A 17,098-nucleotide genomic window follows, 5' to 3' on the forward strand; every position below is an offset into this window, starting at 1 on the left:
TGGCAACCTGCATGCTCTGAAATCAAAAGATCTCTTGTATTTCAACAAATCACAGTTCCCGTGAGGGAAGAGTCAAGTGGTTGTTGGGTAAGCAATGGGCAGTGTCTGCTGTGTGCCCAAACAAGGGCTTGGCATCTGGAAGGGACCCAGTACATTTTTGCTGAAGAAGGAATTGGTGAATGAATGACAGGGTCAGTTTTTGAAAACAACCTTTAATATCTCTCATACCTCAAAGATTTTTCCATTTGCATCTGGAATTTTTATTTATTTATGTTTAAAATTTTTATTGTTACTTTATTTTGCTTTACAATACTGTATTGGTTTTGCCATACATTGACATGAATCCACCACGGGTGTACATGTGTTCCCAAACATGAACCCTCCTCCCACCTCCCTCCCCATAACATCTCTCTGGGTCATCCCTGTGCACCAGCATCAAGCATGCTGTATCCTGCATCGGACATAGACTGGCGATTCGGTTCTTACATGATAGTATACATGTTTCAATGCCATTCTCCCAAATCATCCCACCCTCTCCCTCTCCCTCTGAGTCCAAAAGTCCGCTATACACATCTGTGTCTTTTTTGCTGTCTTGCATACAAGGTCGTCATTGCCATCTTTCTAAATTCCATATATATGTGTTAGTATACTGTATTGGTGTTTTTCTTTCTGGCTTACTTCACTCTGTATAATCGGCTCCAGTTTCACCCATCTCATCAGAACTGATTCAAATGTATTCTTTTTAATGGCTGAGTAATACTCCATTGTGTATATGTACCACAGCTTTCTTATCCATTCATCTGCTGATGGACATCTAGGTTGTTTCCATGTCCTGGCTGTTATAAACAGTGCTGCGATGAACATCGGGGTACATGTGTCTCTTTCAATTCTGGTTTCCTCGGTGTGTATGCCCAGCAGTGGGATTGCTGGGTCATAAGGCAGTTCTATTTCCAGTTTCTTAAGGAATCTCCACACTGTTCTCCATGGTGGCTGTACTAGTTTGCATTCCCACCAACAGTGTAAGAGGGTTCCCTTTTCTCCACACCCTCTCCAGCATTTATTGCTTGCAGATTTTTGGATCGCAGCCATTCTGACTGGTGTGAAGTGGTATCTCATTGTGGTTTTGATTTGCATTTCTCTAATAATGAGTGATGTTGAGCATCTTTTCATGTGTTTGTTAGCCATCCGTATGTCTTCTTTGGAGAAATGTCTATTTAGTTCTTTGGCCCATTTTTTGATTGGGTCGTTTATTTGTCTGGAATTGAGCTGCATAAGTTGCTTGTATATTTTTGAGATTAGTTGTTTGTCAGTTGCTTCATTTGCTATTATTTTCTCCCACTCAGAAGGCTGTCTTTTCACCTTGCTTATATTTTCCTTTGCTGTGCAGTAGCTTTTAATTATAATTAGATCCCATTTGTTTACTTTTGCTTTTATTTCCAGAATTCTGGGATGTGGATCATAGAGGATCCTTCTGTGATTTATGTCTGAGAGTGTTTTGCCTATGTTCTCCTCTAGGAGTTTTATAGTTTCTGGTCTTAAGTTTAGATCTTTAATCCATTTTGAGTTTATTTTTGTGTATGGTGTTAGAAAGTGATCTAGTTTAATTTTTTTACAAGTGGTTGACCAGTTTTCCCAGCACCACTTGTTAAAGAGATTGTCTTTACTCCATTGTATACTCTTGCCTCCTTTGTCAAAGATAAGGTGTCCATATGTGTGTGGATTTATCTCTGGGAATTTTTAAAAAAGTGGTATTTTGACTACCTAACTCCAAGTCAAAGTGAAAGATAATGTAGGAGAATAAAGAAATTTACTTTATATGGATTAACTTCGAGTTGAATAAATCAGCAAATTCTTAGTTGCAACAGATGAGATCTAGTTTCCTGACCAGGGATTGAACCTGGACCCCCTGCATTGGGAACACAGAGTCATAGCCACTGGACTAACAGGGAAGTCCAAATAAGTCAGAGAAAATAATAAGAAATGAAGCATCAGTTGAAACTTGTGTTCAGAAAATGACTGAGTAGCCCAAATTTCATTTGATAGAACTTTAAAAAAAATTTTTGCATATTGTTCTGTTTTAGAAATGATTGTTTTTACATGTTGAAAGATATTAACTCTAGAAAATGTTTTAAAATATGCTATGATAACATAGATATCATTATTTTAAATTATCAGTTTCTCATATCGTATCTGAGTAAAAATATTTTACTTTTTAATACTACCTTTTGTACCAAATACCAGTTAAAAATAAAATCAATTAATAAAATATAATTTCATTTAAATTTTGTTTAAACAAAGTATACATTTGTGTTTACTATTCCCAACATGGTAATAAATTATAATTCAAATTCAGTCCCTTTCTCTGTGTCCTGCCTTAGACCAAGAACAATTTAAAGTCATTAAATAGTAGTACATATTGGCTTTTCATTATTATGCTTATTTGGTTATAGAAGCAAAATAATACTATTATATAAAATTGGAAAAGAGGAAAAAAGGGAAAATCATCTCAATTTGTATCACTCAAAGAAAAATTTAAACAATTTGGTCTGTTTCTCCTGGTGGCTCAGACGGTAAAGCATCTGTCTACAATGTAAGAGACCCGGGTTCGATCCCTGGGTCAGGAAGATTCCCTGAAGAAGGAAATGACATCCACTCCAGTACTATTGCCTGGAAAATCCCATGGACAGAGGAGCCTGGTAGGCTACAGTCCATGGGGTCGCAAAGAGTCGGACACGACTGAGCGACTTCACTTCACTTCTCTCCCCAAGACCACATTTCAAGAACTTAATTTCATAAAGTATGTGTAGTGTGAAAAATCTGTTCAACTTTCTAGGTAGGCTTTATTATTATTATCATAGATTAGAATAACTTACAACTTTAAGGACAGAATTATATTTATTACTATCATTTGTCGAGCAATAAATGAAGCAGCTAGGATTAAAGTTTGCTTCTTCTAGAACTTTTCATGCTCGGTTTACCTTCTCTATTCCATACCTGCTTGCATACTGAGCTGGAGTCCAAATTTCAGGGCAAATGAAATTGTCTTCGGGTACATTTTAACTTCCATTTTGGTCCGTTGTCATAGTTTCTCCTGTCTTTTCTCTCTAGACCTTTCTTCCTGTTGAACACTCTGGTAGTTCTCTCCCCTTCCTATACCTTCTCGAAACAAAATTTCTATTCCTAGAAATCTCAGCTAAGTGTTTAGAGAAAAATAATATGATTATCTGATTAAGGTAATTCATTCAGTTCAGTTCAGTTGCTCAGTCGTGTCCGACTCTTTGCAACCCCATGAATCGCAGCATACCAGGCCTCTCTGTCCATCACCAACTCCTGGAGTTCACTCAAACTCATGTACATCGAGTCAATGATGCCATCCAACCATCTCGTCCTTTGTTGTCCCCTTCTCCTCTTGCCCCCAGTCCCTCCCAGGATCAGGGTCTTTTCCAGTGAGTCAGCTCTTCATACTGAGTTGCAAATAAATTGTAGTTGTAAGTCTTTTGCAGCAATGTGTACATTTTATCACAAGGTGCTATCAAGCTCAGAAAGGTTTTTGATAAGTATAATGTGAGTGTAATACTGTGGGACCATGAGAGAATCTTGTGGAGGCATAGCACCTACTCATTGTGAGGGGGCCACACGGGCATGTAAACCCTTATAAACCACTCCTGTTAACTCTCATTAGTTGGCTATCAGCTGATGATCATTCTCTTTATAAATATCTTGGGAATTAATAATTATAATGAATTAACTGATGAAACATTTAATTCTGTATCTCCTATGGGCTTGTCTTTTAAGGTTTCTTTGGGACTAGGTCAGTACAGTGTTTTTTTTAATAAACATAAAAGGCCATTTTATTCAAAGTTGAGAATGAGTTATTTGAGATTTCATTATTGCTTACTTCCAAGAGGACTTGAGGAAATTTAAGGTTAAAAGTTAAGCAAAGTAATGTACTTAATTATAAAATAAAAGAGGAAACTTTTAAAGTAGCTAGAAGGAGAAAATGGTCTCTAGGCCTCTGAAATGAACAGATTAATATGATTAGATGGTGAATTTGACTTTTGGATTTCTCACTGTTGGAGCTAAAATGGAAATATGCTGCTGTTTTATTTTTTAACTAGAGGAAGCATGATTGATGATTCATTCATACTGATAAAATGTACTCTGAATTTGAAACCAAGATGAACATCTTTTGCCATTTTGAAGGCTTAGGTTATAGTATATTAATGAAAATATTGACCAGATTTTCTTGTACCTTCTTTGAAATTTTACCTATGGTACTTTTATTTTTATGATTATGCAGTATGATATTTATAATAGCAATACTTATATATTTAAAGCATTTCTGATTTCAGTCTTTAGGCAAAAGCATTTTTTTCCTTCATCCTGATTTAAAACTATTTAAGATTTTAAGATGACTTAGGGAAATTGAATGTATTAATGTCTCTTAGACTTGTCGGAATACACACTGAGGAAACCAGAATTTAAAGAGACACATGTACCCCAATGTTCATCACAGCAATGTTTATAATAGCCAAGACATGGAAACAACCTAGATGTCCATCAGCAGACAAATGGATAAGAAAGCTGTGGTCCATATACACAATGGAGTATTAATCAGCCATTAAAAAGGATACATTTGAATCAATTCTGATGAGGTGGATGAAACTGGAGCCGATTATACAGAGTGAAGTAAGCCAGAAAGAAAAACACCAATATGGTATATTAACACATATATATGGAATTTAGAAAGATGTTAATGATAACCCTGTATGCGAGACAGCAAAAGAGACACAGATGTATAGAACAGACTTATGGACTCTGTGGGAGAGGGTGAGGGTGGGATGATTTGGGAGAATGGCATTGAAACATGTATACCATCATGTAAGAAACGAATCGCCAGTCTAGGTTCGATACAGGATTACAGGATGCTTGGGGCTGGTGCACTGGGATGACCCAGAGAGATGATATGGGGAGGGAGGTAGGAGGGGGGTTCAGGATTGGGAACTCATGTACACCCGTGATAGATGCATATCAATGTATGGCAAAACCAATACAGTATTGTAAAGTAAAATAAAGTTAAAAAAAAAACAAACTGTATCACTTGACTAGGCAAAGAGATCTCCTGCTTAGCAACACAGATGCTGTCACCGGAACAGACCCCTCTGCAGCAATTCATTTTGGCCACAGCTTTCGTCATGTATGTGTCCTCTGCCTGAAAAACATCTCTAAGTCTCCAGATTTCAATTCTTAGCTGTTGGAATGACCCATAGTTCAGCTCACAGTATCCAATTTCATAGGGAAACATATAACGAGAGTTTAAATCTGTACTCTTGCGAAAAAGTTAATTCCCACTTAACCTATAATAGATATTACTTTGCATAAAGCAAACAGAATTTTAGGAGCTGTCATTGCCTTTTAATATTATTGAAGATATAACAGCCTTCTCTGATTTTAATTTCCACAAACGAAACTTTCATAAAACATTTTTTCCTTCTTGAATCAGACCACTTTGATATTAATCATTCTGATCAAGTTAAAAACAGTAACAATACAGACTTTGGTGAATGTAACTTGAGCGCTGAAACGCTTATGATGCGAGTCAAATTTTGAAACTAGAGGCAAGTATTTTGGGTACATGTGGGTTTCAGAAAAATGGTGAATTGTCTGTGTGCTTGAAAGAGATGATCAGATTTGTGGCGTTTGTGGATTTTGCTTTTTTAGCAGCCGTGGAAGGGGCGTGGGATTTTCACACATGGCATAGAAATAGGCAAAATTATCTCGAGACTTTGAAAGTATACTCGAAAGCCTCAGTTTTCACTCTACGCTTCTATGCTTTGTTAGCAGACACTTTATGTAAGTTATCTGGTGTAGCCTACCCCACAGTCTTATGAATAATCACTTGTTGTCACTTTACAGAGCAGAAAATGGAGGCTAACGGGATACAAAGTTACACTGTTGGTAGGCTGTGGGCTTAGTGTCTCAGTCCTTTCCAGCTGCTGTAACAAAATGTCACAGACTGGGTAGTTTATAAACAACTGAAAAATTTCCCCACAGTTCTGGAAGCCAAGATCAAGGTTCCAGCAGGTCACATTCTGGTAAGGGCCCTCTTCCTAGTTCATAGCTGGCACCGTCTCACTTTGTCCTCACATAGTGGAAGGGATAAGGGATCTATCTCTCTGGGGTCTCTCTTATAAAAATGCTAATCCCTTCATCAGGATCTTACAGTGGAGTACAGGTCTTTGGTCTCCTTAGGTAGATTTGTTCCTAGGTATTTTATTCTTTCTGATGCGATGGTAAATGGAAGTGTTTCTTGAATTGCTTTTTCTGATCTTTCGTTGTTAGTGTATAGAAATGCAACAGATCTCTGTGTGTTAATTTTGTAACCTGCAACTTTTCCAAATTCATTGGTGGTTCTAGTAGTTTTCTGGGAGCATCTTTAGGATCTTCTGTGTATATTATCATGCCATCTGTGAACAGTGACAGTTTAGCTTCTTCCTTTCCAATTTGGACTCCTTTACTCCTTTTTCCCTCTGATTGCTGTAGCTAGGACTTCCAAAACTATGTTTAAAAACGTGGTGAGAGTAGACATCCTTGTCTTGATCCAGATGTTAGAGGGACAACTTTAGGAGACCAAAGACAGTGAAAAAAGGAAGTTCTCGAGTAAGATGGTCAGGCTCTCTTGACCAACCTGTCTCAAATACTTTGCTGTGCCTTCTCTAAGAGCTAATGTAGGTTTAAGTTACTTGTATTTCTCCGAGGATGTGATGGTGCCTGTGAATCACAGATTCATTTTTCCTGAAATATCAACCATTACATTTTCTTGTTTTGTACTGTAAATATTAGAAATAAGAAATAAAGTGATAGGGACCATAGAAAAAGGAATCCAAACGGATTCTATTTTCCTGTGATATACATCTATATTATTTTGATCATCTCTGCTGTTTTGTATGAAAAACCACTGGATAGTTAGGTGGATGGTGGATATGAATCTCTTTAATTTTTAAAAAGGCCTTTGGGCCCAAACCAGCACAGTTACCATTTCCAAACAAAAATGGAGTATCCTTTTAATGTGTTATTATAAATATTTATGTCTAAAGGAGTTCTTTTTGTTTACCATTTTCCAGTGTATTTTATTTGACCAGAGTAGATGTTACATTATCCTTGAAGATAATGACATGATTTTATTTGGGATAATCTCTTTTTCATACTGTAGAATTTCTTTTGCTTTAGAAATTTCCAGGGAGAAGCAGCCAAGAACTTGGTAAAGTGGCATTAACGTTTCTAATGAATTCTGTGACTTCAAAGAAGTTTACAAACATAAAAATTCTGTAAATAAATATTTCTGTGGTATTTTCGTTTTAAAAATTGTGCTTAGACTTCCTTCACTTATTTATTTTGGCTTTCTCCATTTAAAAACAGATGGAGAGTTTTTATTCTTTATTCTTAAGAGTTTCTTCATGACGTTCGCTATTTCTCATACAGCATAGAGCACCTTGGGTCTTAATTATATAAAAAATACTTTCATAGGAATTCTATTCAGAGAATCTTTCTTAAAACTTGTATAAAAGCCTAGTGTGCTAAATCAGACATGCCATAAGTCAATACTCTTTAGCAACTGTAAGTGGTACAGGCTTTATTCCATGTGCTCTGGTCTTCTTCTTAGCTCAGACTTCATCCCAAAGAAATCAGCTTCAAACTACATTTCCACAGTGATCAGCCACAAATTAAAATTCAGTCCTTGAGATACTCAGTGTGCAGAAGATCCCTGGGTAGGGATCTTCACTGTGAATAAGGAGGCTGCACAGGCACACACTAGGCTCTGTGTTGCTTCTGATCATACTGGGCTCTGCTCCATCCAGATGAGTGTGCTTCAGCAGGTAGGAGGGTCACCTGGCTTTTCTGTGGTGTCTGGGCCTTTGCCTATAGCTGATTGGTCAGTGGTGAGCCAGTTACCTTCCATAGTGAGAATGAGCTTTCGAGAAGACATTCACCTGCTAGGCATACTGGGAGACTTCTAGGAGATCAAGGCATATTACTAGGGAAAACCCTGTGTAATAAATACATTACCTATGAATGTGTTGTAGCTGCACTCTTTTTTTGTCCTCTAGAGGAAGTTTAAAATGGATTCTGTAGGTGCCCAGGCTGGGTGAAATTTGGCAGTCAGTGGAGTTTGTTCATTTTTTAAAATATCCTTTCCAGGGAACTTCTTTCTGCCTGGCAACTGCCTATATTATTTTAGGGCAGTTTCTGAATAGTAAGGATGCTTCCCCGCCTCAGATAGCCAAGAAGGACAGATGTCCCCTTAAACAAGTAGTTTATTGTTGGTATTTAAGGGAACTATTTAATTCCCCTTCTTCTTTGATTTCTTTTATAAACATTTTTATTAGAGTATAGTTGATTTACATGTTGTGTTGGTTTCAGGTGTATAGCAAAATGAATGTTTTACATATACATGTATTCACTCTTTTTTAGATGCTCTTCCCATATAGACTATTACAGAGTATTGAGTAGAGTTCCCAGTGCTATACAGTAGGTCCTTATTTGTTGTAGTTTTTCAGTCGCCAAGTCATATCCAACTCTTTGTGACCCTATGGACTGCAGCATGCCAGACCTCCTTGTCCCTCACCATCTCCAGAAATTTGCCCAAGGTCATGTCCTTTGAATCACTGATGCCATCCAACTAACTCATCATCTGTCACCCTCTTTTCCTTCTGCTTTCAGTCTTTCCCAGGGTCAGGGTCTTTTCCAATGAGTTGGCTCTTCCCATCAGGTGCCCAAAGTGTTGGAGCTTCAGCGTCAGTCCTTCCATAGAATATTCAGGGTTGATTTCCTATAGGATTGCCTAGTTTGATCTCCTTGGTGTCCAAGGGACTCTCAAGAGTCTTCTCAAGCACAACAGTTTGAAAGCATCAATTCTTTGGTGCCCAGTTCTCACACCTGTACATGACTACTGGAAAGACCACAGCCTTCACTATATGGACCTTTGCTGGCAAAGTGATGTCTTTTATGTTTAATAAACTGTCTAGGTTTTTCATAACTTTCCTTCCAAGAAACAGTTGTCTTCTAATTTCATGGCTGCAGTCACCATCTGCAATGATTTTAGATCCCACGAAAAAAAAAAATCACTGCTTCCACTTTTTCCCCTCCACTTGCCATGAAGTGATGGGGCTGAATGCCATGATCTTAGTTTTTTTAATTTTGAGTTTTAAGATGGCTTTTTCACTCTCCTCTCTTCACTCTCATCAAGAGGTTCATTAGTTCCTCTTTGCTTTCTGCCATTAGAGTGGTTATCATCTGCATATCTGAGGTTGTTGAAATTTCTCCTGGCAATCTTGATTCCAACTTGTAACACATCCAGCTTGGCATTTCACATGATGTACTCTGCATAGAAGTTAAATAAGCAGTATGGCAATATACAGCCTTGATGTACTATACTCCTTTCTCATTTTTTAAAAATTTATTTATTTTAATTGGAGGTTAATTACTTTACAATATTGTATTGGTTTTACCATACATCAACATGAATGTGCCACGGGTGTACACGTGTTCCCCATCTTGAACCCCCATCCCATCTCCCTCCCCTTACCATCCCTCTGGGTCATCCCAGTGCACCAGCCCCAAGCATCCTGTATCATGCATTGAACCTGGACTGGCGATTCGTTTCACATATGATATTATACATGTTTCAATGCCATTCTCCCAAATCATCCCACCCTCGCCCTCTCCCACAGAGTCCAAAAGACTGTTCTCTACATCTGTGTCTCTTTTGCTGTCTCGCATACAGCGTTATTGTTATCATCTTTCTAAATTCCATATATATGCGTTAGTATACTGTATTGGTGTTTTTCTTTCTGGCTTGCTTCACTCTGTATAATCGGCTCCAGTTTCATCCACCTTATTAGAACTGATTCAGATGTATTCTTTTTAATGGCTGAGTAATATTCCATTGTGTATATGTACCACAGCTTTCTTATCCATTCATCTGCTGATGGATATCTAGGTTGCTTCCATGTTCTGCCTATTATAAACATTGCTGTGATGAACATTAGGGTACACGTGTCTCTTTCATTTCTGGTTTCCTCGGTGTGTATGCCCAGCAGTGGGATTGCTGGGTCATAAGGCAGTTCTATTTCCAGTTTTTTAAAGAATCTCCACACTGTTTTCCATAGTGGCTGTACTAGTTTGCATTCCCACCAACAGTGTAAGAGGGTTCCCTTTTCTCCACACCCTCTCCAGCATTTATTGCTTGTAGACTTTTGGATCGCAGCCATTCTGACTGGTGTGTAATGGTACCTCACTGTGGATTTGATTTGCATTTCTCTGATAATGAGTGATGTTGAACATCTTTTCATGTGTTTGTTAGCCATCTGTATGTCTTCTTTGGAGAAATGTCTGTTTAGTTCTTTGGCCCATTTTTTGATTGGGTCGTTTGTTTTTCTGGAATTGAGCTGCATGACTTGCTTGTGTATTTTTGAGATTAGTTGTTTGTCAGTTGCTTCATTTGCCATTATTTTCTCCCATTCTGAAGGCTGTCTTTTGACCTGGCTTAGCGTTTCCTTTGTTGTGCAGAAGCTTTTAAGTTTAATTAGGTCCCATGTGTTTATTTTTGCTTTTATTTCCAATATTCTGGGAGGTGGGTCCTAGAGGATCCTGCTCTGGTTTATGTTGGAGAGTGTTTTGCCTATGTTCTCCTCTAGGAGTTTTATAGTTTCTGGTCTTATGTTTAGATCTTTAATCCATTTTGAGTTTATTTTTGTGTATGGTGTTAGAAAGTGATCTAGTTTCATTCTTTTACAAGTGGTTGACCAGTTTTCCCAGCACCACTTGTTAAAGAGATTGTCTTTTCTCCATTGTATATTCTTGCCTCCCTTTGTCAAAGATAAGGTGTCCATAGGTGCATGGATTTATCTCTGGGCTTTCTATTTTGTTCCATTGATCTATATTTCTGTCTTTGTGCCAGTACCATACTGTCTTGATGACTGTGGCTTTGTAGTGGACCCTGAAGTCAGGCAAGTTGATTCCTCCAGTTCCATTCTTCTTTCTCAAGATTGCTTTGGCCATTCGAGGTTTTTTGTATTTCCATACAAATTGTGAAATTATTTGTTCTAGCTCTGTGAAAAATACCGTTGGTAGCTTGATAGGGATTGCATTGAATCTATAGATTGCTTTGGGTAGATTACTCATTTTCACTAAATTGATTCTTCCAATCCATGAACATAATATATTTCTCCATCTATTAGTGTCCTCTTTGATTTCTTTTACCAGTGTTTTATAGTTTTCTATGTATAGGTCTTTTGTTTCTTTAGGTAGATATATTCCTAAGTATTTTATTCTTTTCTTTGCAATGGTGAATGGAATTGTTTCCTTAATTTCTCTTTCTGTTTTCTCATTATTAGTGTATAGGAATGCAAGGGATTTCTGTGTGTTGATTTTATATCCTGCAACTTTACTATATTCATTGATGAGCTCTAGTAATTTTCTGGTGGAGTCTTTAGGGTTTTCTATGTAGAGGATCATGTCAGCTGCAAACAATGAGAGTTTTACTTTTTTTCCAATTTGGATTCCTTTTATTCCTTTTTCTGCTCTGCTTGCTGTGGCCAAAACTTCCAAAACTATGTTGAATAGTAGTGGTGAAAGTGGGCACCCTTGTCTTGTTCCTGACTTTAGGGGAAATGCTTTCAATTTTTCACCATTGAGGATAATGTTTGCTGTGGGTTTGTCATATATAGCTTTTATTATGTTGAGGTATGTTCCTTCTGGAGAAGGCAATGGCACCCCACTCCTGTACTCTTGCCTGGAAAATCCCATGGATGGAGGAGCCTGGTGGGCTACAGTCCATGGGGTCACTAAGAGTCAGACACAACTGAGCGACTTCACTTTCACTTTTCACTGTCATGCATTGGAGAAGGAAATGGCAACCCACTCCAGTGTTCTTGCCTTGAGAATCCCAGGGACAGGGGAGCCTGGTGGGCTGCCGTCTATTGGGTCGCACAGAGTTGGACACGACTGAAGTGACTTAGCAGCAGCAGCAGCATGTTCCTTCTATTCCTGCTTTCTGGAGAGTTTTTATCATAAATCGATGTTGAATTTTATCAAGGGCTTTCTCTGCATCTATTGAGATAATCATATGGCTTTTATTTTTCAATTTGTTAATGTGGTGTATTACATTGATTGATTTGCGGATATTGAAGAATTCTTGCATCCCTGGGATAAAGCCCATTTGGTCATGATGTATGATCTTTTTAATGTGTTGTTGGATTCTGATTGCTAGAATTTTGTTAAGAGTTTTTGCATCTATGTTCATCAGTGATATTGGCCTGTAGTTTTTTTTTTGTGTGTGGCGTCTTTGTCAGGTTTTGGTATTAGGGTGATGGTGGCCTCATAGAATGAGTTTGGAAGTTTACCTTCCTCTGCAATTTTCTGGAAGAGTTTGATGTTAGCTCTTCTCTAAATTTTTGATAGAATCCAGCTGGAAGCTGTCTGGACCCGGGCTTTCGTTTGCTGGAAGATTTCTTATTATAGTTTCAATTTCCGTGCTTGTGATGGGTCTGTTAAGATTTTCTCTTTCTTCCTGCTTCAGTTTTGGAAAGTTTTGCTTTTCTAAGAATTTGTCCACTTCTTCCAAGTTGTCCATTTTATTGGCATATAATTGCTGATAGTAGTCTCTTATGATCCTTTGTATTTCTGTGTTGTCTGTTGTGATCTCTCCATTTTCATTTCTAGTTTTATTGATTTGATTTTTCTCCCTTTGTTTCTTGATGAGTCTGGCTAATGGTTTGTCAATTGTATTTATCTTTTCCAAGAACCAGCTTTTGGCTTTGTTGATTTTTGCTAAGGTCTCTTTTGTTTCTTTTGCATTTATTTCTGCCCAAATTTTTAAGATTTCTTTCCTTCTACTAACCCTGAGGTTCTTTATTTCTTCCTTTTTTAGTTGCTTTAGGTGTAGAGTTAGGTTATTTATTTGACTTTTTTCTTGTTTCTTGAGGTATGCCTGTATTGCTATGAACCTTCCCCTTAGCACTGCTTTTACAGTGTCCCACAGGTTTTGGGTTGTTGTGTTTTCATTTTCATTCATTTCTATGCATATTTTGATTTCTTTTTTGATTTCTTCTGTGATATGTTGGCTACTCAGCAGCGTGTTGTTCAGGCTCCATATGTTGGAATTTTTGATAGTTTTTCTCCTGTAATTGAGATCTAATCTTACTGCATTGTGGTCAGAAAAGATGCTTGGAATGATTTCAGTTTTTTTTGAATTTACCAAGGCTATATTTATGGCCCAGGATGTGATCTGTCCTGGAGAAGGTTCCTTGTGTGCTTGAGAAAAAGGTGAAATTCATTGTTTTGGGGTGAAATGTCCTATACATATCAATTACATCTAACTGGTCTATTGTATCATTTAAAGTTTGTGTTTCCTTGTTAATTTTCTTTTTAGTTGATCTATCCATAGGTCTGTGTGGGGTATTAAAGTCTCCCACTATTATTTATTGTTAATTTTCCCTTTCATACTTGTTAACATTTGTCTTACGTATTGTGGTGTTCCTATATTGGGTGCATATATATTTATAATTGTTATATCTTCTTCTTGGATTGATCCTTTGATCATTATGTAGTGGCCTTCTTTGTCTCTTTTCACAGCCTTTGTTTTACAGTCTATTTTATCTGATATGATATGAGTATTGCTACTCCTGCTTTCTTTTGGTCTCTCTTTGCATGGAGTATCTTTTTCCAGCCCTTCACTTTCAGTCTGTATGTGTCCCTTGTTTTGAGGTGGGTCTCTTGTAGACAACAATTATAGGGGTCTTGTTTTTGTATCCATTCAGCCAGTCTTTGTCTTTTGGTTGGGGCTTTCAACCCATTTATGTTTAAGGTAATTATTGGTAAGTATGATCCCATTGCCATTTACTTTATTGTTTTGGGTTCGAGTTTATACACTCTTTTTGTGTTTCCTGTCTAGAGAAGATCATTTAGCATTTGTTGGAGTGCTGGTTTGGTGGTGCTGAATTCTCTCAGCTTTTGCTTGTCTGGAAAGCTTTTGATTTCTCCTTCATATTTGAATGAGATCCTTGCTGGGTACAGTAATCTGGGATGAAGGTTATTTTCTTTCATCACTCTTAAGTATGTCCTGCCATTCCCTCCTGGCCTAAAGAGTTTCTATCAGCTGTTATCTTTATGGGAATCCCCTTGTGTGTTATTTGCTGTTTTTCCCTTGCTGCTTTTAATATTTGTTCTTTGTGTTTGATCTTTGTTAATTTGATTAATATGTGTCTTGGGGTGTTTCACCTTGGGTTGATCCTCTTTGGGACTCTCTGGGTTTCTTGGACTTGGGTGATTATTTCCTTCCCCATTTTAGGGAAGTTTTCGGCTATTATCTCAAGTATTTTCTCATGGTCTTTCTTTTTGTCTTCTTCTTCTGGGACTCCTATGATTCGAATGTTGGGGCGTTTAACATTGTCCCAGAGGTCTCTGCGATTGTCCTCATTTCTTTTAATTTATTTTTCTTTTTTCCTCTCTGATTCATTTATTTCTACCATTCTATCTTCTATCTCATTTATCGTATCTTCTGCCTCTGTTATTCTACTGTTGGTTCCCTCCAGAGTGTTTTTGATATCATTTATTGCATTATTCATTAATTGATTGACTCTTTTTTATTTCTTCTATGTCCTTGTTAAACCTTTCCTACATCTTCTCAAACCTTGTCTCCAGGCTATTTATCTGTGATTCCATTTTGTTTTCAAGATTTTGGATCATTTTCACTATCATTATTCAGAATTCTTTATGAGGTAGATTCCCTATCTCTTCCTCTTTTGTTTAGTTTGGTGAGCATTTCTCCTGTTCCTTTACCTGCTGGGTATTCGTCTGTCTCTTCATCTTGTTTATATTGCTGTGTTTGGGGTGGCCTTTCTGTATTCTGGCAGTTTGTGGAGTTCTCTTTATTGTGGAGTTTCCTCGCTGGGACTTCCCTGGTGGCTCAGATGGTAAAAGCATCTGCCTACAATGCAGGAGACCTGGGTTCAATCCCTGGTTTGGGAAGATTCCCTGGAGAAGGAAATGGCAACCCATTCCAGTATTCTTGCCTGGAAAATTCCATGGACGGAGGAGCCTGGCAGGCCACAGTCCATGGGGTCGCAAAGAGTCAGACATGACTGAGTGACTTCACTTCAGTTCACTTCTTCCTCACTGTGGGTGGGGTTGTACGGGTGGCTTATCAAGGTCTCCTGGTTACGGAAGCTTGTGTCGGTGTTCTGGTGGGTGGAGCTGGATTTCTTCTCTCTGGAGTGCAATGAGGTGTCCAGTAATGAGTTATGAGATGTCAGTGGGTTTGGAGTGACTTTGGGTGGCCTGTATATTGAAGGTCAGGGCTATGTTGCTGTCTTGCTGGAGAATTTGCGTGGTATGTCTTGCTCTGGAACTTGTTGACCTTTGGGTGGTGCTTGGTTTCAGTGTAGGTATGGAGGTGTTGGATGAGCTCCGGTCGATTAATGTTCCTTGGAGTTACGAGTTCTCTGGTGTTCTCAAGATTTGGACTTAGCCTCCTGCTTCTAGTTTTCAGTCTTATTTTTACAGTAGCCTCTAGACTTCCCCATCTATATAGCACCATTAATAAAACATCTCACGAAGACAATGGGCTGCTTTCCTGCATGTCTGATGTCCTCTGCCAGCATTCAGAAGTTGTTTTGTGGAATTTACTCAGTGTTCAAATGTTCTTTAATGAATTTGTGGGTGAGAAAGTGGTCTCCCGTCCTATTCCTCTGCCACCTTAGTGGGTTCGAATGTTTCTCAATTTTGAACCAGTCCATTGTTCCATGTCTGGTTCTAACTGTTGATTCTTAACCTGCCTACAGGTTTCTGAGGAGACAGGTAAGATGGTCCGGTATTCTCACCTCTTTAAGAGTTTTCCACAGTTTGTTATGATCTCTGCGTGGTCCACTGGAGAAGGGAATAGCAAACCACTTTAGTATTCTTGGCTTGAGTCCCCATGAATAGTATGAAAAGGGAAAAAGATAGGACACTGAATGATGAACTCTCCAGGTCGGTAGGTGCCCAATATGCTAATGGAGATCAGTGGAGAAATAACTTCAGAAAGAATGAAGAGACAGAGCCAAAGCAAACACAACACCCAGTTGTGGATGTGACTGGTGATGGAAGTTAAATCTGATGCTATAAAGAACAATATTTTATAGGAACCTGAAATGTCAGGTCCATGAATCAAGGCAAATAGGAAGTGGTCAAACAGGAGATGGCAAGAGTGAACATCGACATTTTAGGAATCAGCAAACTAAAATGGACTGGAATGTGTGAATATAATTCAGATGACCATTATCTACTGCTGTGGGCGAGAATTCATTAGGTGAAATGGAGTAGCCATCACAGGCAACAAAACAGTCTCAAATGCAGTTCAGTTCAGTTCAGTTGCTCAGTTGTATCTGACTCTTTGAGACCCCATGAACCACAGCATGCCAGGCCTCCCTGTCCATCACCAACTCCCAGAGTCCACCCACACCCATGTGCTTCGAGTTGGTGATGCCATCCAACCATCTCATCCTCTGTTGTCCCCTTCTCCTCCTGCCCTCAATCTTTCCCAGAATCAGGGTCTTTTCAAATGAGTCAGCTCTTCACATCAGGTAGCCAAAGTATTGGAGTTTCAGCTTCAAAATCAGTCCTACCAAGGAACACCCAGGACTGATCTCCTTTAGGATGGACTTGTTGGATCTCCTTGTAGTCCAAGGGACTCTCAAGAGTCTTCTCCAACACCACAGTTCAAAAGCATTAATTATTCGGTGCTCAATTTTCTTTATAGTCCAACTGTCACATCCATACGTGACCACTGGAAAAACCATAGCCTTGACTAGATGGACCTTTGTTGGCAAAGTAATGTCTCTGCTTTTTATATGCTGTCTATTGGTCATAACTCTCCTGCCAAGGAGTAAGCGTCTTTTAATTTCATGGCTGCAGTCACCATCTGCGGTGATTTTGGAGCCCAGAAAAATAAAGTCAGCCACTGTTTCCCCATCTATTTCCCATGAAGTGATGGGACCAGATACCATGATCTTAATTTTCTGAATGTTAACTTTTAAGCCAACTTTTTCTTTCTCCTCTT

General features: G+C 38.4%; 1 protein-coding gene and 1 non-coding gene across 5 annotated transcripts in view; both read left to right on the forward strand.

The window, feature by feature from the left end:
* Positions 1 to 17,098, forward strand: part of SMYD3 (SET and MYND domain containing 3) — a 770,036-nt gene that overhangs the window by 142,131 nt on the left and 610,807 nt on the right. The window lies entirely within an intron of this gene.
* TRNAC-ACA (transfer RNA cysteine (anticodon ACA)) lies at positions 14,958 to 15,030 on the forward strand. Its single transcript has one exon. It is a non-coding gene; the product is annotated as a tRNA-Cys (tRNA).

Source organism: Ovis aries, chromosome 12 (assembly GCF_016772045.2).
Source record: "Ovis aries strain OAR_USU_Benz2616 breed Rambouillet chromosome 12, ARS-UI_Ramb_v3.0, whole genome shotgun sequence".
In the NCBI taxonomy this organism is placed as follows: Eukaryota; Metazoa; Chordata; class Mammalia; order Artiodactyla; family Bovidae; genus Ovis; species Ovis aries.